This window comes from Scyliorhinus canicula, chromosome 4, assembly GCF_902713615.1.
Source record: "Scyliorhinus canicula chromosome 4, sScyCan1.1, whole genome shotgun sequence".
NCBI lineage: Eukaryota > Metazoa > Chordata > Chondrichthyes > Carcharhiniformes > Scyliorhinidae > Scyliorhinus > Scyliorhinus canicula.
This window is the reverse complement of record NC_052149.1, coordinates 48,896,574-48,917,335: the sequence shown is the minus strand read 5'-3', so window position 1 is coordinate 48,917,335 and position 20,762 is coordinate 48,896,574. Positions and strand designations below refer to the sequence as shown.

The window sequence follows — 20,762 nt, the reverse complement described above, 5'->3', positions numbered from 1 at the left end:
CTCACGCAGATATGGGGAGAACATGCAAACTCCACACGGACAGTGACTCGGAACCTCGGCGCCGTGAGGCAGCAATGTTAATCACTACGCAATCATGCTCCCCTGATAAGCCTGTGCTAATAACAGAGCTGTTGTACCTTTCATTTTGTATTTTGTAAACTTGAGAAAGGCAGTGAAAGGGAGGGAAAAGGAAAGAAAGTTCTCTGTTATAAAGATACGTATGCCAGTTTAATTTTGAAGTCAAATCATCTCACATTTGCTTTGTTGGGAAATGAAGGTTTATAAAATAATGAGGATTAAGTGGATAGGCAGGATCTATTTCCCTCGCAGAGAGGACAATAGGGGCTGGTTTAGCTCACTGGGCTAAATCGCTGGCTTTTAAAGCAGAGCAACCAGGCCAGCAGAACGGTTCGATTCCCGTACCAGCCTCCCCGGACAGGAATGTGGCGACTAGGGGCTTTTCACAGTAACTTCATTGAAGCCTACTTGTGACAATAAGCGATTTTCATTTCATTTTCAATAAGCAGGGGGCATAAGGTTTAAAGTAATTGACAGAAGGATTAGGGAAGAGAATTGTTTCAACCCAAGTTTGGAGAGCATCAGAAACACACTGCCTGAAAGAGTCGTAGAGGCAGAAATCCTCATTGCATTAAAAAAAAATACTTGGGTACAGTGTCATAGTGGTTAGCATTGCTGCCTCGTGGCGCTGAGGACCCGGAATTGATCCTGGCCCCGGGTCACCGACCGTGTGGAGTTTGCACATTCTCCCTGTGTCTGCGTGGGTCTCACCCCCACAACCTAAAGATGTGCAGCATAGGTGGATTGGTCATGCTAAATTGCACCTTAATTGGAAAAAAAAAACCAATGGGTACTTAAATTTTATTTTAAAAAATATACTTGGATGCGCTCTTGAAGTGTAGTCAGCTACAGGACTACAGACCAAAAGCTGGAAATTTAGGATTAAATTCAATACCTGTAGCTGTTTTTCATCTAAAACTGACACAATGAGCTAAATGGCCTCCTTCTGTGCTGTGGAGATTCCATATTGCTATTTTCCTCCACACACATATTTTATCTAATCATGAAGAGAAAACATTCAATATATGTTTTGCCTCAAAACCTTTGAAGCTCGTCTTGTTTTTGAAAATTATTTGAAGGAAAATTCCAGTGTAGAAGTTGGTCGAAACTGACTGGTTCCAGTACATTCTTTCACGCAGGTCAATTAGGTGCATTATACATGCTGGAATTGTAAAATACAAAGTCACTTCAGACTCTAGCTCTGGGTGAAAATATCTAGTCCACCCTCGGCACTTGAGAGGGGCCTTGAGATTCAAATTTTCGTGGAGGAATTGAAATACATTAATGACAGCATAAATTTATTTATATCATTATGAGGATTTTAATTTTTTTTAAACTGAACCAATACTTTAGACCTTAGCCTTTTCAATTTACTGAGGGAACTAGTGCGCAATTTGTGGCTACCCAGTTTCCAGATTGTGCAGTCACACTGCTCAGGTGCCATGGACAGGCAATATGGTCAACAGGTTACTGCCAAAGAGTGGGAGAAGGGGTAGTTTGTAACTCCAGCCCAACTTAATATACCTAGGAAAGGATATTACTGCCCTTTTAGTATTTTATATTTCAGCATCTAAAAGGGCAATCTTCCCCCTGAAATAATGCAAGAATCACTGACGTGATTTTAAAAACAATGGAGGGACAAGAAATGTAATGCAGGAGCAAAATGACTTTTGTTTGGACTTGAGGACACTGCACCAAACTATTCAATTAGAGATAAATTGGTTAACACTTTCAGAACTGTTTCTGACTTGGATTCAAATTGGCAAGAGGTGTATCACACAAATGTGTACTTTCTCTGCTGAATAAATGCAAGGGATCAGATGGTTAATGTAACGATTACTGTGACTGGGAGTCAAAGAGGCGTTATAATTTCCATGGCAAACTCAGTTTTTGGAATAGTTCATAAAGATATTTTACCAAATTCATATGACCAGTGGTACAATGAATGAGTGATATCCATTCTTTTACCATTTTTAATTTAATAACTTTTATAGTGCATGAAATTTGTGATGACGAAGTAAGATGCATTTTTTTTTAAACTGAAGACAATTGCTTAATAGCAAAACAGTTCCAGTTCTAGGAATTTAAATTATATGGTCAGGATACAAATCCTTTTACTAACAACCAACCATTTGTGCAACTGGGCATGTGAATAAAATTCTGAGAAACGGCAATCATTTGCTTCGGTACATTATTTTTTACTTCATGTGACGTAATTAGTCATATGCTTGACTGGCCTCAAATGAAGGGTTTTGTGGAGCCTAAACTCAAAATTGACCCATCTAATGAAGCTTCAAAGCTGACTTCTTTCCTTTTTCTGGTAGTTGTCAGTTTTGGGCTCATCTTGATAGTGAGAATATTTTTTCCATTTATGGAATCCTCTGCGAATTAGCGTCAATTATTCCAGTTAAGAAACAGCAGAGGTTGAATACTCAGCAAAACGTCTTTTTCCCTGCCAAAGCCTCACCTTAACCACATTTCTCCAGACTGTACAACTTCACCAGAATGCTAACTTAATTTTCATAATTAGCCATCATTTGGATAAGGTCATCTTGTTTTCTTCCCATTACCTTTAAAGCTAGGTTCAAAAGGATAAATGGCAATGTTCATTGCACCAACCAATCTCCTCAATTGCCAGTCCTTACAGTTATTGTATCTATTCTGTTACATTGTTTAGTTTTTGGAACATGTTTAATGCAAACTTATTCTTTTAAACTGAAGAAAAAATTAGCACAAAAATAGCACCTATCACATCCTCAGAATACTGCAAAGTACTTTGCATTTCATTGTAGTCATTGTGTCACGGGCAAGGGTGGGTGAATTTGCACACTGCAACGTCCTCTAAACAGAAAGTGAGGTTACTGACCGGTTACTCTGTTTCATTGATGCTGTTTAAGGAGCGAATGTTGGCCAGGGCATTGTGAAAGTTCCCTGCTCACTGGTGAATAGTGCCATAAAATCTTTTACATACAGGTAGACTCACTCCTTAGCTGAACAGCTCATTGAAAGAGGTAACTTGAAAAGTACAGCCCTCCCTGGCTACTGCACAGAGGAGTCACCCTGGATTAAGAGATTATGTCCTCAAATGGAGTTTGAACCCGCAACATCTAACTCCAAGACAAGAGTACAATCACTGAGCTTAGCTGACATGCACATGCTTTCCCAATAGCTCTGTGAATAAATGCCATGTAGTTGGGAAAAGTGTCTAGACTAGTTCCTGGTCTGAGCTGAATTAGTACATCTCAGGGAAGTGGTATTCACAGAAAATAGTGACAGCTAATTGGCATAATGAAAATTTTTAATTGGTTTGCAAGTAGGATTCTTTAAAAATACTTGTAGATTCATTGAGATTTATTTCTTCAAAAAGGTATCTTGGTATGTACTTAACAAAAGATGATTATGAAAAAAATGATTATGAAACACATTAGTAACTGTAAACAGTTTGCCAAGTGTGATCTAATCAAGCTACAGTGTACATTGAGCATAATGTCTGTACTTTGTACAGCTACCCCTCCTTCAGCACACCTAATGTGTTCTGAGAAAACAACGTGCTAAACAAATATCATGTTCCCTTAAGAGACAAGTAATAAATGTGGGTTACATTCCTGACCTGTAATTTTTACAGTCTTCTTCTTAGGCAGCCCCTCAGAATCAAGGATAACTTGTTTCCACTCTGATTCGATGGGTTCTGAAATGGCTGATAAGTTCATGTGCAATCTGCAGACTATGCCACATGAGAGCACGAGGTGCTTGAAGGGTTGGGTACATAGATTGTTTGGAGATTTGTGCCCTCCTCCTATCCATCTCTGCACATTCCAATGAAGTTTTCGGTACCTTCCCAAATTAGGCTTCTCCATCTTGGTCAGTCACAAGCCAGTGTTTCCTTCTTCCTTTGAAGACATCCCTATAACATTTCTGCTGTTTTACTGGGAGTCTCCTGCGGTGATCAAGATCTGAGTAGAGTAGTTGTTCTGGGAGTCTGGCATACTAACTTCTTGAAGCTAACTGGCCCAGAAATCCTCTTACTAACTCTTAATAACTTAAGAAGCCTTAATAATTTACCAACTATTAACTCTTTCAACTTACCTTGTGCTCTTGCTTCCAGCATCCAGTCCGCTACTTCTTCCAACTCACTGCCTCTCTTGACTTACCCCTTTTCTCCCCAACCCTTCTACTCACCACATCACTCGCTGACCCTCCCACTCACCACTTCCTTCTTATCCTTCCCCTTCACCATATCCTCCTTGACCCTCCTACTCGCCACATCTCTCCCTGTCCTTCCTGACTCTATGACCCTACCATTCACTACTTCCCTCCTGACTCCCCAATACTCCGACTCTCCACCTCCCTCCTAGTCACTGGTCCTTCCTCTCAACTCATCGCTTCCCTTTCCTGAACCGTTGCTATTGGCAAGAGCTTGTGAGAGGGGTGGTGAGAGGGAGGAAGCAAGCAAGTAAGTGAGAAGAGCTGAAGTCGGAGGGTCAGGAAAGGAAGCAGCGAGCAGGAGAGGAGGGAAGTGAGAGGGGGGTGTCGGGTGGGAAGATCAGGGAGGGAAGTGTCAAGTGGAGGAAGTGGCAAATGGAAGGGTGCTAGTGTATTGGAGGGTCAGGAAGGGAACTGGCAAGTGGGAGAGGTACTGAGTGGGAAGGAGATGACAAGCAAGATGGTCGACGAGCAGGCCACAGGACAGACAAGAGCAAGTGGGCCAAGAAGGATTGTGTAGTGAATACTGCTATCTTAAGATATCAACAGTGGTACAATAATTGGAATAGAAGAAGAATCATTGAATCATGGAGTACAGAATGACGCCATTCAGCCGTCGAGTCTGCACTGGCCCTTGGAAAGAGCACCCTACTTAAACCCATGCCTCCATCCTATCCCCGTAATCCAGTAATCCTACAAAGGGGCAATTTAGCATGGCCAATCCACCTAACCTGCACATCTTTGGACTGTGGAAGGAAACCGGAGCACGCAGAAGAAACCCAGGCAGACATGGAGGTGGGGGGGGGGGGGGGAGTGCAAACTCCACACAGTCACCCGAGACGGAATTGTACCCTGGAGCTCTGAGGCAACAGTGCTAGCCCCTGTGCCACCATGCCGCCAATTGACCAAGGTGTTCTTGAGTTTGGATGTGGAGCAAATAAAGCAGGTTTGTTACCTATTCCAAAGTAAACTGCCCATTGATACCACCTCCCCACCTTTTGTTGCAAAGTGCAAAAGAGTGAGCAAGTGAGCATGAGCCCAGAATTTCCTTCAAAGTTAAGTGAATAAAGGTAAAGTTGGACCAGTTTTAGATGTAAAAGATTAAGGGACCTGCGGTTTATTCCCATTTTCACGATGACCAAAATTTCCTCAATGTTCATGCCACTTTAGTTCACCTACTGCTCAGTCCCTCTTATGCTCTATAACGTTGCCCCACCATACATTGAGAAGACCAGAGAATGCAAATTTCTTGTTTCGATTAACGGGCCAAAATGTACAGCCGGCATTTTAGGTGCAGCAGAAGCTATAACCTAGACCTGAATTTAGCAACTTCATTCCTGTAAGTCGCACGGGCATTTCAGGTACCTCGGGTACTGCCTCACTTCATTCTCATGCAATTTATTTGATTAGTCATAGAATTGCAGGAAGCTTGACCAGAATGCTGGGGATCTCAGAGGTCAACAAGTATCTCAGGCTGCACCCCTCCCAACCTAATAATTTTTGTGGTGCCCTGTAGATAAAGTAATATAATAATAATCGCTTATTGTCACAAGTAGACTTCAATGAAGTTACTGTGAAAAGCCCCTAGTCACCACATTCCGGTTCATGTTCGGGGAGGCTGGTACAGGAATTGAACCCGCTCTGCTGGCATTGTTCTGTGTTTCAAGCCAGCTGTTTAGCCCACTGTGCTAAACCAACTACTGTTGCAAGTTTATGCAGACAACACTTTGTTACCCAAAATCTAACCCTTTGTAGATCCCATTTTACTTAATTTTTTTAAGTGATCCTTCTACATGTATTATTTCTCACATTCTTTAGATTTCACCTGCCCCACCTATTATCTTGGCCTCTGATAAAACATGTGGCTTCTGTTCAATAACGTAAATATTTGGCTGACACCAGTGACTCCTTGTGTAATGAATTTGGGGGCAAAGCTGTGCTGGTCTAGTTGGTCGCTCAATACATGATTTGAAATGGTCAAAAAAAAATTTTTAATTTATATCCCAAAATATTTAATGTTTCAATTCATTGACAGCGCTTTGGATAGAAGGCTGAAATTATTCATTCAGATTCTACATGAATCACTTCAACTCTGAAACAATGGATGTGATGGCCTCTCAATGAGGACCCAATTAATTCAGATTGAATCTGAATAAATCTGAATGAAACTGTACATTAAATGCCTTCATCCCTGTAACCAAGCTGAGAACTATGAAGCAGTTTCATCCCTACTAATTGAAGCAGATTCTTACCGCCAGTTAAATGTACTTTACCAGAGAGTTTTTTTCTCTGTTTATCAAGTACACCAAACTGTTGTAGTTCAGAAGTAGTAAGAGTTGAATCTTGTTATGGCCAACTAGATGTGATTAGTGCCCTTAAAAAGCAAAATAATACTCCATCTTTGGAGTTAGGTATAAACATAATGTGATGTGTTTTCACCTTACTGGTACAATGCATTCAGCAGGAACAGATACAGGGGCCCATCCTTAGAGTAACAGTGGAGTGGTCTCTGCCACAATAGTGATGGTAACATGAGCAATAATGGAAGCAAAGAAGGCTTTTGTGTTCAGCAAAAGTACTGTTTTGGCCCATAGTTGGCAAAGGATATCAGTTACTTGATTTTTCCCTTAATCTAATCTGCCTTTCCTCACTGCCTGCACTCCCAACCCCACCTCCTCCCCCGCCCCGAAAAATAGCTTTGCGTCACAATTGGTTGGGATCTAGTATTTAAATAAATCTTCCTGAAACTTTTTATTAGAAAGTCCATTTTTGTCCAAATATGTTTATTTCCTTTTTCCCGTATTTCAAGTGGAAAACCCCATAATTGTAGCTGAAGTCAAGGTCAAAGTCAAGGTTACATGATCTGTAACATCACCCTTAATAACAAATAATGGGTCGTTACGTTTTCTCACAGCCATGTTTAGTAACTGTATCAACAAAGCTTGGTAGGCAATCCACATTTTTAAATTTGAACTCAACTCCATGACATTAGACTTTGTATGGCTTCTTTTGGGTCAAATGAAGAATCTTCTTTTCAATGGGTATTTAATAGAGATGGCAGGAAAAAGGGAAAACCTCAAACAATCTGTACACATGGCTGCCAACCTTTTTTTTCCAATTAAGGGGCAATTTAGTGTGGCCAATCCACCTACCCTGCACATCTTTGGCTTGTGGCGGTGAGACCCACTCAAACACAGGGGGAGAATGTGCAAACTCCACATGGACAGTGACCCGGGCCGGGATCACACCTGGGTCCTCAGCGGTGTGAGGTAACCGTTGCACCACTGTGTCACCCACTTGGCTGCCAACCTTCTGATCACAAGCGATGAACAATATACATTGCAAGACAAAAATGTGATATGTAAATACATCAGAATTTGTACCACATTGCTTGCACAATATTTCTTAGAGATTTTAATCTACATGTTGATTAGTCAAACCAGGTCGGTCAAGATAGCCTTGAGGAGGAGTTCATAGAATGTATCGGCACAAGTTTTCTCGAACAGTATGCAATGGAACCAACAAGGGAACCGGCTATCCAAGATCGGATCCTGTGTATTGAGACAGGAGTAATTAATGATCTCATAGTTAGGGATCTTCTGGAAGAAGCGATCACAGTATGGTTGAATTTAAAATACAGATGAAGGGTGAGAAGGTAAAATTCAATACCAGTGCCTTGTGCTTAAACAAAGGAGACTACAGTAGGATGAGGAGGAGTTAGCTAGGGTAGATTGGGAGCAAAGACTTTATGGTGGGACAATTGAGGAACAGTGGAGGACTTTCAAAGAGATTTTTCACAATGCTCAGCAAAAGTATATACCAGTGAAAAGGAAGGACTGTAGGAGAAAGGATAATCAGCCATGGATATCTCAGGAAATAAAGGAGGGTATAAATTGAAAAGAGTAGATCCTTTAGAGACTGGGATTATAATAATGGGAAATGGGGAAAAGGCCGAGGCATTGAACAGGTATTTTATGTTAGTCTTCACAGTGGAAGACACAAATCACATGCCAATAATTCATAGCAAGGAGGTTATGGCAGCTGACGACCTAGAAACAATCATTATTACTAAGGAGGTAGTGTTGGTAAGCTAATGGGGCTAAAGGTAGACAAGTCTCCTGACCCTGATGGAATTCATCCCAGGGTACTAAAAAAGATGGCAGGGAAATAGCGAATGTGCTCGTGGTAATTACCAACATTCACTGGTCTCTGGGGTGGTTCCAGCAGATTGGAAAACAGGAAATTTGATGCCACTGTTTAAAAAAAGAGGTAAACAAAGGCTGTTAACTATAGGCCGGTTAGCTTAACTTATGTCCTGGGGAAAATGCTTGAATCTATCATCAACTATCATCATCAAAAGGGGCTGTTCACAGTAACTTCACTGAAGCCTATGTGTGACAATAAGCTATTATTATTATCAAGGAAGAAATAGCGAGACATCTGTCCCATTGGGCAGACGCATCATGGGTTCATGAAAAGCAGGTCATGTTTAACCAATGTACTGGAATTCTTTGAGGACATTACGAGAACGTTGGCAATGGGGAACTGGTGGATGTGGTGTATCTGGAGTTGTGGACCAAGAGTAATGTGTCAAAGTTTGCAGATGATACGAAGGTGAGTGGTAGAACAAAGTGTGTAGAGGACACTGAAAGTCTGCAGAGGGTTATAGATAATTTAATTGAGAGGGCAAGGGTCTGGCAGATGGAGTACAATGTTGGTAAATGTGAGGTCATCCATTTTGAAAGGAATATTAGCAAAATGGATTATTACTTAAAATGGCAAAAAATTGCAGCATGCTGCTGTGCAGAAGGACCTGGGTGTCCTTGTGCATGAATTGCAAAAAGTTGTTTGCAGGTGCAGCAGGTAATTGAGAAGGCAAATGGGACGTTGTCCTTCATTGCTAGAGGGATGGAATTTAAAAACAGGGAGGTTATGTTGCAGTTGTACAGGGTGCTGGTAGGCCACACCTGGAGTATTGTGTACAGTTTTGGTCTCCTTGAGAAAGGATATACTGGCATTGGAGGGGGTGAGAAGGCTTATGAGGAGAGACTGAGACTATGCTCACTGAAATTTAGAAGAATGGGGGGGGGGATCTTACTGAAACATATACAGTTATAAAGGGAATAGATAGGATAGAACCAAGGAGATTGTTTGAGGCATTGCCTCAAAATAAGGGGAAGCAGATTTAGGACTGAGTTAAGGAGGAACTTTTTCATCCAAAGGTTTGTGAATCTGTGGAATTCCCTGCCCAATGAAGCAGATCAGGCTACCTCGTTGAATGTTTTAAGGCAAAGATAGATAGATTTTTGAACAATAAAGGAATTAAGGGTAATGGTGGGCGGGCGGGTAAGTGGAGCTGAGTCCACAAAAAAAATCAGCCATGATCTTATTGAATGGTGGAGCAGGCTCGAGGGGCCAGATGGCCTACTCCTGCTCCTAGTTCTTATGTTCTTATAAAAACTAACTGTAAAAGCTTTTGTAGATATGTGAAGAGAAAAAGATTGGTGAAGACAAACAGTCTTCTTACAGTCAGAAACAGGGGAATTTATAATGGGGAACAAAGAAATGGCAGACCAACTAACGCAGACTTTGGTTTTGTCTTCACAAAAGAGTACACAAATTATGTACCACAAATGTTGGGAAACACAGGGTTTAATGAGAAGATGAATTGACATGGTGTTGGGAAAATTGATGGAATGAAGATCGATAAATCCCCAAGGCCTAATTATCTACAGCCCAGTTAAGGAAGTGGCCCTAGAAATAGTGGGTGCATTGGTAATCATCTTCCAAAATTCCAGACTCTGGAACAGTTCCTACAGATTTGAGGGTAGCCAATGTAACCCCACTATTTAAAAAGGGAGGTAGAGCGAAAACAGGAAATTATAGACCACTCAGCCTGATGTCACTATTGGGGAAAATGTTAGAGTCCATTATAAAAGATTTAATAGTAGAGCGCTTAGAAAACAGTGGCAGGATCGGGCAGAATCAGCACCGGACTCCAGTGGTTCAAGAAGGTGACTTTCTGCAAATAGGGGCCAGGGCAGGATATCTAACACTTACAAGCAGGAATGTTCAAATTCTCATCTAATTTTATTAATGTGCATTTTTAGTTTTGACAGAGTGTTCCTTATTTATAATTACTCTCCTGTCTGAGAGGTGAAAGGAAAAATGTTAATGGTGCATGATGTTGTGTACAGAGAATGAAGTAGTTAATTTCAAATTGAGAGAAAATACTGTTCAGCCGTCACAAGCAGCTAAAAATATAAGCCTTTTATCAACTAATTGGTAACAATTTGATCTTGTACATTGTATTCATACAGAAAGCTCCTCATTTGTCTAAACTGTATTCATAACATCTGCAATATGCAGACTGCCAGGTGTTAAGAGATATCAGGGATTCATTAAGCTTGGATTAAGTTAAATAGATAGAGACCTAATAATCCAATCAGAAGCAGCCTAACACTGGAATGAACAATACCTAGAGATTTATCCAAACCCAACTCTGGGCAATGATGTCATCACAAGATACTTTTGAAGGATAATCTTTAAAGGGGATTAAATAGATGCAGATTGTTACCGTGATAAACTGCCTCCCTGTTGTACTTCATTACTCTTTAGTTTGGAGATGCCAAGTAGGATTTGGGATCAGAGGCAGTGGAGCAGAAAACATGTACAGGTCATCAGTATTTTTTGCGTTCCTATTTCCAGTGAAGCAGTTTTAAATGCACTATATAACGATGCTGTATGAAAGCGCTTGTTAATTGTGGCTAAATCATGCTGTGTTTCATCAGCGTCAAAACAAATTCTTAACTGCATTAGACAAGAGCAGTAAAACTTGCTAACTTCCATATCAGTAATATGCTGAGCCAGGTCACATTTCTCTAATTGATGTGCTTACTGCTTTGTTCCCTGTTTCGAATGATTTAAGAATTCTCCTTTCAGTCACTGCCATTATCTTAGTGGCTGAAGTAATAAATTGTGCAGTTATAGTTTAATGATTGCACTCAAAGGCACTTACCTTTCATGTGATTGTGTCATCCATAGACTCCCTCCCACCCTCCATAACAACAAGGCATTAGCCTTGCAGTTTTCACACATGGGAGGTAGTCTAAAGAAGGTAAACTCTTCTGAGTACCTTATAACATGTTTATAAATCAGCCATGAGATCACAAAAGGAAAGCTACCATGGGAACGACATGCTAACTGTCTGAGGACAAGTACTAGGTGCCTCTTCATGAGTGTAAATTCTGGGGACTGTGAAGGGTGCTCATGATTAATTATGTGCAATTTATAAACATGTTTACTGTGACTTGGGAGTGTGATTAAATGTTAAAAGGAGGCTTTGATATCAGGGTAAGTATTTAGCCCTAGATAAGCCACAACTAATCAGTTCTTTCTAAGAAAATCAATTTGTTTGAATAATGCCATTTCCAAGCATTCAACTGTGTAGGGGGGCAGATTTAACTGTGTGATGTAGACCATGGAGGGTTTTCTCACCGAGTATATGTGATTCCATAGATTCCGATCATACAGACTTGGAGCCTTTTGATGCTGCTTCAGTTACACCTTTGTCAAAATTTAATACTACAAGCATATGCGTGGAATTTGAGCGAGGCAATAGTCCAGCTCCAGCATTAAATCAGTTCTATTAAGAACAGTGATGTAGATCAGTGATATGGGTATTCAGCATAACCTGTCAAGAAAAATAAATTTCCATCTCTGGACGGATAATCGACTTTGTAAAGCACCAATACCAACTGGATGTCAATTGTGGCTTGGTACTTAAATTTGAGGCAGTAGGTGGTAGGGTCAAGCATCATTCCAGATACAGATCACATAACTTAGGATGACACACAAGTGCAGTACTAAGGGGGAGCTGCTCGATCTGAGCCACTTACAGATAACAGGTAAGATTTAATAAAAACATTTCCAAGTGTGAGTTTGGGCGGGTTTGGTGGGTTGTTTCTCGACGGCCGCGTTGGCAAGATCATGGGGGCAGCATGGTAGCATTGTGGATAACACAATTGCTTCACAGTTCAGGGTCCCAAGTTTGATTCCGGCTTGGGTCACTGTCTGTGCGAAGTCTGCACATCCTCCCCGTGTGTGCGTGGGTTTCCTCCGGGTGCTCCGGTTTCCTCCCACAGTCCAAAGATGTGCAGATTACGTGGATTGGCCATGATAAATTGCCCTTAGTGTCCAAAATTGCCCTTAGTGTTGGGTGGGGTTACTGGGTTATGGGATAGGGCGGAGCTGTTGACCTTGGGTAGGGTGCTCTTTCCAAGAGCCAGTGCAGACTCGATGGGCCGAATGGCCTCCTTCTGCACTGTAAATTCTATGAAATTCTATGGTCTGTATTTAACGGCAATTAGTGCCGGAAATGAGCTCCATGAGCTTCTCGCAATTACTGACGGTCTCACCTTCTGATTCGCTGGACTCGTGCCTCCGAGTCTCAGTGTCAGGAGGAGGAAGCACTGGTGTCCAATCCAGGGCCTGTCACCAAGGAGACGACAGCGCCTTCCAGTTCTTCCAAACTGTCCCATCCTGACACCGGCGCATCTCAAGGGCAGCGGGCAGAACATGGTAGAACAGCGATGCCAGTGACACCAGTAAGTCGTCTGGGGCCCTCCAGCTCCAGAAGACGTCTGCCAAGGGCATCAAAGGCCACAGGGCACAAAAAGCAGCAGGCTACCTCCACCTCCGATATGCATCCTGGGGACACACTTAGAAGTAGCAGTAGACCACGGAGAATCAAGAAGAGAGAGGGTCACTGATTGGACATGGGGGTGGGGGGGCACTATCTGTGTTAGGGTGAAAGGAAATGTCAAATATTTACAATTAAAACATGTCACACCTGATACATGTGAAACCTCTGTCACATTAATCTTCACAGCAGGCCTGCCTGCACCCCTGCCCCCCAGGGCACAGTGGTCCAAGATCAAATGCCCACAATGCAAACCCCGTTCAGTGGATGGGTGTGAGCGCGCTGTCAGCAGAAAGGCAGGAGTCAGCTTTTGGCATAAACTGAGGAGCATCAGAGCTAACCTCATGGCAAGTTATCATCACTCTCCCGCCTTGTATACTGACTCGTTGACAGTGCCAACACAGACCCATCACCCTGGATTGATGTTACACAGGAGGGTGGAATGAGTTCCTCATGGAGAGGGGGGTGAAGGAGGGAAAAAGGTGGAAAGAAGGGAATGGACGGGATTGGGGATTATGGGGAATTGGGGGGGGGGAGTAGGATTGGGGGAGTGGGAAGGAGAGGAATGATGGGCAGGGGGGATTGTGGGAAAGGGGAGATTGAGTGGGAAGAAGGGAAATGGGGGAATGGGGGGAAGGAGGGCTGGGGGAATAGAGGGATTTGGCGATTGGGAGCGAAGGAGTGGAACGTGGGTAATTTGGGGGGGGGGGGTTGGAGGATTTGGGTAGGACGGGATGAGCTGACTTACAAAGCCTCGTCCTATGAGAATCGTATGAGGTTGAGGGCTTCCCTGTCCCAGGATGCAGCTGTCATACACAATCCCTGGGAAGCGTGCACCCTTGTGCACGATCCGGAGGTGGTGGTTGTACATGAGTTGAACATTCAGTGAGTGGAACCCCTTCCTGTTAATGAAGGGCACTGCCTGATGGCACAATGCGTACAAGGCGACATGCATGCCATCAATTACCCCCTGGACCTGGGACATCCCAGCAAAGGCAGAGAATCCTGCTGCCCGGGCATCTTGGTGGGTCTGGTCCAGCTCAAAGTTGATAAAGTCTGATGCCCGGGCATCTGTGACCTCACAGATACACTTGAGGGGTGTAGCTTGGGAAATACCCTGCAAATCCCCACTCGAGCCCTGGAATAAACCAGTTGCATAGAAGTTCAGGGCTGCAGTGATCTTCACGTCCACCGGAAGAGGGTGTACTCCTTCACGGTGTGCCACATCCGCGAGGATGTGATACAGGTATTCCACTTTCTCTTTGTTGAGACGGAGTCTCCTGCGGCACTCGCTCTCCGTCATCTCCTCAAAAGACCAATAGCGCCTTTGGCCATCGCTGGCATGCCCCTGTGGATTCCTCCTTGGCCAGATGGATGGCTGGGTTTTCAGGGTGAACAGCGGCCCCCTGCACATGGGGTGCTGCCTCCAGCCTGTGTCGCCACTGCTGCCTTTTCCATGTCTGCCTGCCTTGTCTGCCACCAGTAACACGAGGGCCGCCTCTGCGGGACCGACAGCACCCGCTCTATTGTTATATCTGTAACGAATTGGCGAAGGAGAGAGAACAAGGGGCTGGTTTAGCTCACAAGGCTAAATCGCTGGCTTTTAAAGCAGACCAAGCAGGCCAGCAGCACGGTTCGTATTCCTGTACCAGCCTCCCGGGACAGACAGACTAGGGGATTTTCACAGTGACTTCATTGAAGCCTACTCGTAACAATAAGTGATTTTAGAACATAGAACATAGAACAGTACAGCACAGAACAGGCCCTTCGGCCCTCGATGTTGTGCCACGCAATGATCACCCTACTCAAGCCAACGTATCCACTCTATACCAGTAACCCAACAGCCCCCCCCCTTAACCTTATTTTTTAGGACACTAAGGGCAATTTAGCATGGCCAATCCACCTAACCCGCACATCTTTGGACTGTTGGAGGAAACCGGAGTACCCGGAGGAAACCCACGCACACACGGGGAGGACGTGCAGATTCCGCACAGACAGTGACCCAGCCGGGAACTGAACCTGGGACCCTGGAGCTGTGAAGCATTTATGCTAACCACCATGCTACCGTGCTGCCCCTAATTTTCATTTCATTTTTTCATTTCAACAAGTAGTTAGGGCTTCCACCCCGGGACCCTCAAATCCCCCAAGCCTCCCTGATCCTTCCGTGTCCCACCTTCTCTCAGAGTGCCATCCACCAAGCCAGTTGTGCCGGAAATGGAAATCGGCGATCTGGGCACTCGCCCCTGGCCGCAGCAGGAGCCCCTAGACACCAGACTCTGCCGGGAACATTAGGGAGATAGTGATCAGGTGCCCTCCCCCGAGCCACACACTTACCCTATGGTCCAGAGGATATTCCCAGCGCTGAAGCTCTTTTGTGTTTGTTTGTCAGCTGCCTCTACGGTGCTGACGTGTCTAGAGTTCAGGCAACCTGTTCAGGCTTCAAAGTTTGATTGACATGTATGCAATAATCATCGTCTGAGATCTAGCACATGTACCCATGAGAAGCCACTTGAGTAATATTTTACTGGCAAAACGGTCAGCATGGTGGCGCAGTGGATTAGCCCTGCCGCCTCACAGCGCCGAGGTCCCAGATTCGATCTCGGCTCTGGGTCACTGTCCGTGTGGAGTTTGCACATTCTCCCCATGTTTGCATGGGCTTCGCCCCCACAACCCAAAAATGTGCAAGCTAGGTAGATTGGTCACGCTAAATTGCCCCTTAATTGGAAAAAATGAATTGGGTACTCTAAATTTATTTTTTTTAAATGGTCAGCATTAACAAAGATTTGAACATCAACTGCGTAACATTCCACATATCACACTAACCATTAATCAACAAGGAAATATCACTGTTCATATTGGTATTAATACAAAGCCATATCAGCTCACTTTCACAAAAGAAAACGTTCACACGGTAACACCCCTTGAAAGTTCCTCAACGGAAATGGAGGATAAGCCTGAGAACATTTTATCGCATCCAGAACTTTGTCATAAAATGATCTGTTCATCAATGTGTGACTTATTCCACATATCAGTGTAATTCCCCGTCCAGAAGCCACAGCTGTGCAGGCCCTCCCACACGGCCCAATCTCACTGGAACCAAACCCTGACATCGACCTATTCCACTGGCGCTCAAGGTGCAGTTGAACATCCTTGACTTCCAGCATGCTTAACCCATGGTGACATGCCAGTTACATGCAGCACACCACACCAGCAACAAAAGCATCGGCAATCTGCGAAAGCATTTCTTCAATGGCGTCATCAGGTTGCTCATTCAGATCAGTGTCGCACACCAGTCCCCGCAGCATCTTCTTGCTTCAAACCAGATTGCCTTCTGCAATCATACATCTCGCTGAGCCCGGTTTTCCAGGACCTATATATCTTTGAAAAAATTGTCTTTCTTTCCCACTAAAGAAAAAGAAGGAAACAGCAACAGCAGTCTCCAGGCAGCTGCAGCCACCAGCAGCAGCAAGCTGCAAACATAATCTGCAGCTGTGAAGTGTACTCACAACTATCAAGGTCAATTCCTCATTAGCAATAGCTTTCAGCTGTAAAGCTAGAGGCTGCTCACAGTCAAAGGGAGTTCAAGTAACCTTCAGCATAGAAACAAGAGTCGGGCTTTGTCCTGGAAGTATTTGGTAGAACAGACAGGCAGCATCTGTAGTTGTTCCTATTATGGGTGTCCACAATATTTAAAAATGGCTTGAAGGCCTCACAGACAAAAAGCCCCTTACACAGCCCCTGCCCCGGCCCAGGGGCAAACCACAACCTGGAATGCTTCAGTCCTCCCCCTTGCCCCCATCTCGCCTCAGGGGCGACCGCCGATCTGCAATGCTTCAACCCCTGCCAAGACTAAGCTCCCAACCCCCCAAGCACTGTGGCAGCAGTTCCGTTGCCCATGAGCTGCATATTTGAAAATGGAAATGGCTGTTCACGTCCTCAGTTCCCCTCAGCACCATCCTCACGATTTTAAAAAGAGTACGAAACAACGCCCGCATGATTTTACTCTTGGGAGAAAGTTAATACGTGGGTCCCGGAGACCGTTGCATGTGACTTCAATCTTATTAATAAGATGAGAATGATTGTAAAAGAAGGTTAATGATATGCTCGCCATATTTGGGTGTGATCTGGAATTCGCCATCAGGAGTGTGCCAATTAGATAGTAAATTGATTTGGACCTGGTTCGAATCTCGATTTTGGCCTTTCCTGCTATTTAACGCTCAGATCAGCACCGGGTGCAACACGGTGGTTAAATCACGGCAACAGTGTTCATCTGATCCCCTCTCTGGTGTGTGTAAAAGACTATGGCCGGGATTCTCCCACAATTGGCGGGTAGGGGCGACGCCGGCTCCAAGAGCGGCGCAAACCACTCCAGTGTTGGGCCGCCCGGCAGTTGCGGAATCATCCGCACTTCCGGGGGCTAGGCCGGTGCCAGAGGGGTGGCCGCCATGGTCCCGCGCATGCGCAGAACCGCCGGCGTGTTTCCTGCGCATGCGCAGGGGGGATCTTCTCCGCTCCATGGCACAGGCCCGTCAGCAGATCGGTGGGCATCGATTGCGGGCCAGGCCACCGTGGGGGCCTCCCCCGGGGCCGGATCCCCTCACGCCCCCCCGAGGACTCCGCTAGCCGCCCTCCAAGCCAGGTCCCGCCGGGATGGACCATGTTCATTTCATCCTGGCTGGACAGGCCGAAAATGGGTGGCCGCTCGGCCCATTGGGGCCCGGAGTATTGCCAGGGGGGTTGCTGCCAATGGCCCCCGACCGGCACGGCGTGATCCCCGCCCCCACCTGAAAACCGGCACCGGAGAATTTGGCAGCCGGAATCAGAGCAGCGGGGCGAGATTCATGCCGCCCCCCGGCGATTCTCCGACCTATGGCTGGAATTCTTTGGCTGTTGGATTCACTTTTCCTGCCAGCAGCGCACCCATGCCAGTGGGTTTTGGGGCGGTGTGGGGTGGTTACAATGGGAAATCCCATTGACAATCGGCGGGAAGATAGAATCCAGCCACCAGTAAACGACGCAGGGCCGAGAAACACGCGACTGACGGACCAGAGAAATCCGCCCTGTGTGTTATTGGAAAAGCAGGCAAGTTCTCAGTGTCCTGACCAAGTGTTATCCCTCAACCTATAAGCCTTGGAAAAATGATTTGGTCATTTATTTCATTTCTGTTTGTGACCATGCGATATTGGCTGGCATAAATTCTACATTAATTCAGCACTTTGAGATGTCCAGAGATCATGAAATATAAATGTGATGTCTTTCTTTCGAGTTTTATTTTCGTAAGGAAAATACCAGCTTAGCACCTTCATTTTCCCAAGTGTAGTTTAGATGTGGCTGTGATGTGAAGAAGCTGAATTAGCCAAGGGAGAGTTTAAGGCAGTAAAACATAAGTAACCCAATGATGAATGAATGCTGATGATTTTGCCATCAGAATTGGCTTGGAGACTTGCTAAACTCAGCAGTGTGAGTTAAACTAAATATGCACAGTTCAAGTTAAAACACCACCACATTCATGAATATATTCCTGATTTATTCCCCCTCACTGTGTACATAGGCTGCAGAGCGGACTTGAGTGCAACTGCCCAATAGACATGGAGGTGGGGTTCAAGAGAAAGTCTTACATACTACTTACCGAATTTTCAAGTAATCAGTTGCAGATATAATTTTGCAATAAAAACTTGCAAAAAATGAAACAATAGTTAATTCGTAAATTCATCAGATATAGGAAGAATTAGGCCATTTGGCCCATCATGTCTGCTCCACCATTCGATCATGGCTGATTAATTTTTTAAAAATTCATTTATGGGATGTGGATGTCCCTGGTTAGGTCAGCATTTATTGCCCATCCCTAGTTGCTCTTCAGATGATGTTAGTGAGTTGCCTTCTTGAACCGGTGCAGCCCTTGTGTACGTACAGCCATTGTGTTGTTAGGGAGGGAGTTCCATGATTTTGCCTCAGCAACAGTGAAGGAACAGCAATATATTTCCAAGTCAGGGTGGTGACTGATTTGGAGGGGAATCTCAGGTGGTGGTGTTCCCAGTATCTGCTTGTTCTTGACCTTCTCGATGGTAGTGGTCGTGGGTTTGGAAGGTGCTGTCTGAGGAACCTTGGTGAGTTACTGCAGTGCATCTTGTAGATGGTACACATGGCTGCGACTGTTCATCGGTGGTGGAACGTTTGAAAGTTTGTAGAAGGAGGAGCAATCAAGTTGGGTGCTTTGTCCTGGATGGTGTCGAGCTTCTTGAGTGGTGTTGGAGTTGCACTCATCCAGGCAAGTGGAGAGTGTTCCATTGCTCAATGCAAGTATTGTCATGTATTAATGACTTGAAGATTACTTTCTTTTAACTACTGCACTGACAAGCCTGGTCAGCAGGAAATATCGAGTGGATAGTTTAAATTAAAACCACTACTTAAAGATGACACAAATACTTAAAAGAATTAGTTCAGTATTGAGGTGGCGTCTAAACCAATGGAACTTCTCTGATCTGATATATGATGCCATCTGTGTCCTCAATGGGAGACTGAGCATTGTTAAGACTCATCGGTCACTAATGTTCTTCATGTAAGCCATTTGCAACCCTATATGAGACTCCAATCCTGAAGACTATAAGGTGTAGGAGCAGAAGTAGGTCATTCGGCCCATCGAGTCTTCTCCCCATTTAATGAGACCATAACTGATCTGTAATCTCGCCCAAATATCCACTGCTCTCAAAATAACAAGTTCAGGATCCTCTACTTCCCTGCAATGTGAAGTAGCATTGGATTGTGGCAAGAAATTATGGACGGAATTCTCCCAAAAATGATTACAAGTGCTGTTTCAGGTGGGAAAGTCAGTACAAGCACTCCCAGCTGTTCCAGCACGATTCCAATCGCAATTCTCCCAAGCGTAATCATTTTATTTTGGAACCTGGGATGAAAGCAGCTGAGAAAATAAAGCTCTCACCCAAAGGTGCTGGCAATCCTGACCTCACAGATATCGAGGTTTCATTTTTAAAGGGCGCCCCAATCTTAAAGTGAGAGTATGAAAGTGCAGCTTCCCCCCCCCTTCCGCACAAGGATCAAAGTCATCCCGTCAGGTCTCCCGTCAGGCCCCAGCCCTGCCAGCCAGCACCAGGCCCCCCTCCCCAGGTGAGAGACAGCCTGCTATGGGGTCACCCAATAACACACCCCACTTCATGTGGCTCTTTCATGAACAGGCCCCCTTTCAGGCCCCGACCACTTGGCAGTGCCTTTTGGTGCCTTTCCAATGCCAAGCAGATACTCCAGCAATTCCCCTTGGCACTCTGGCAGTGCCAATCAGCCAGGCATTGCCAGGATTGGCCACATTGCCATATTGGTATTGCCAGGGTGCTAAGTCCTTTTCCTGACCACCTGGAGGCCACAATAACCTTGAGCCCCCTGCCATCGCCATCATACCTGGTCTTCTTTGATGGAGACCAGTAGTGATTCCCACCAGCCTCGTGCTGCACCAGCGGGGATGGAGAATCCCAGGAGCCGAGATTCCGGCTTGAAACGGGCTAAGCATATTCAAATACTCATTTAAATATGCCCATTAGGTACATGCCTATGAGGGCATGAACCAGATTGCACCTGGTGCCACGGGCCTGGAGCATCATGCTCCAATTGACGTCTGGCGCAAACCCTGTTTAGGCTATCCTGCTATTCCCCGGAAATAGCGGCATGTGCATTGGGAGCAACGCAGGCAGAGAATCATCCCTATGTTTGCTTGTAACATTTGTGTTTTCTCTGAGGACTGTGTTTGTTATTCTTAAAGGATGTTTTC

At 44.8% G+C, this 20,762-nt stretch overlaps 1 protein-coding gene and 1 long non-coding RNA gene across 4 annotated transcripts in view; one reads left to right on the top strand and one right to left on the bottom strand.

The window, feature by feature from the left end:
- The window catches only part of LOC119964551, a 304,788-nt gene extending 300,715 nt beyond the window's left edge, over nt 1–4,073 (bottom strand). For both annotated transcript variants that reach the window (XR_005460321.1, XR_005460322.1), the window contains exon 1: nt 3,689–4,073. This is a non-coding gene — a long non-coding RNA (uncharacterized LOC119964551). The remainder of the gene's footprint in view (nt 1–3,688) is intronic.
- Nucleotides 1–20,762, top strand: part of pik3r3b (phosphoinositide-3-kinase, regulatory subunit 3b (gamma)) — a 647,314-nt gene that overhangs the window by 498,051 nt on the left and 128,501 nt on the right. The window contains exon 1 of one of the 2 annotated variants that reach the window (XM_038794200.1): nt 12,166–12,188. The exons of the other annotated variant lie outside the window; for it this stretch is intronic. The gene's annotated coding sequence lies outside the window, so the exon portion shown is untranslated. Of the gene's footprint in view, nt 1–12,165; nt 12,189–20,762 lie in introns of those variants that run through there. 2 annotated transcript variants of the gene reach the window in all.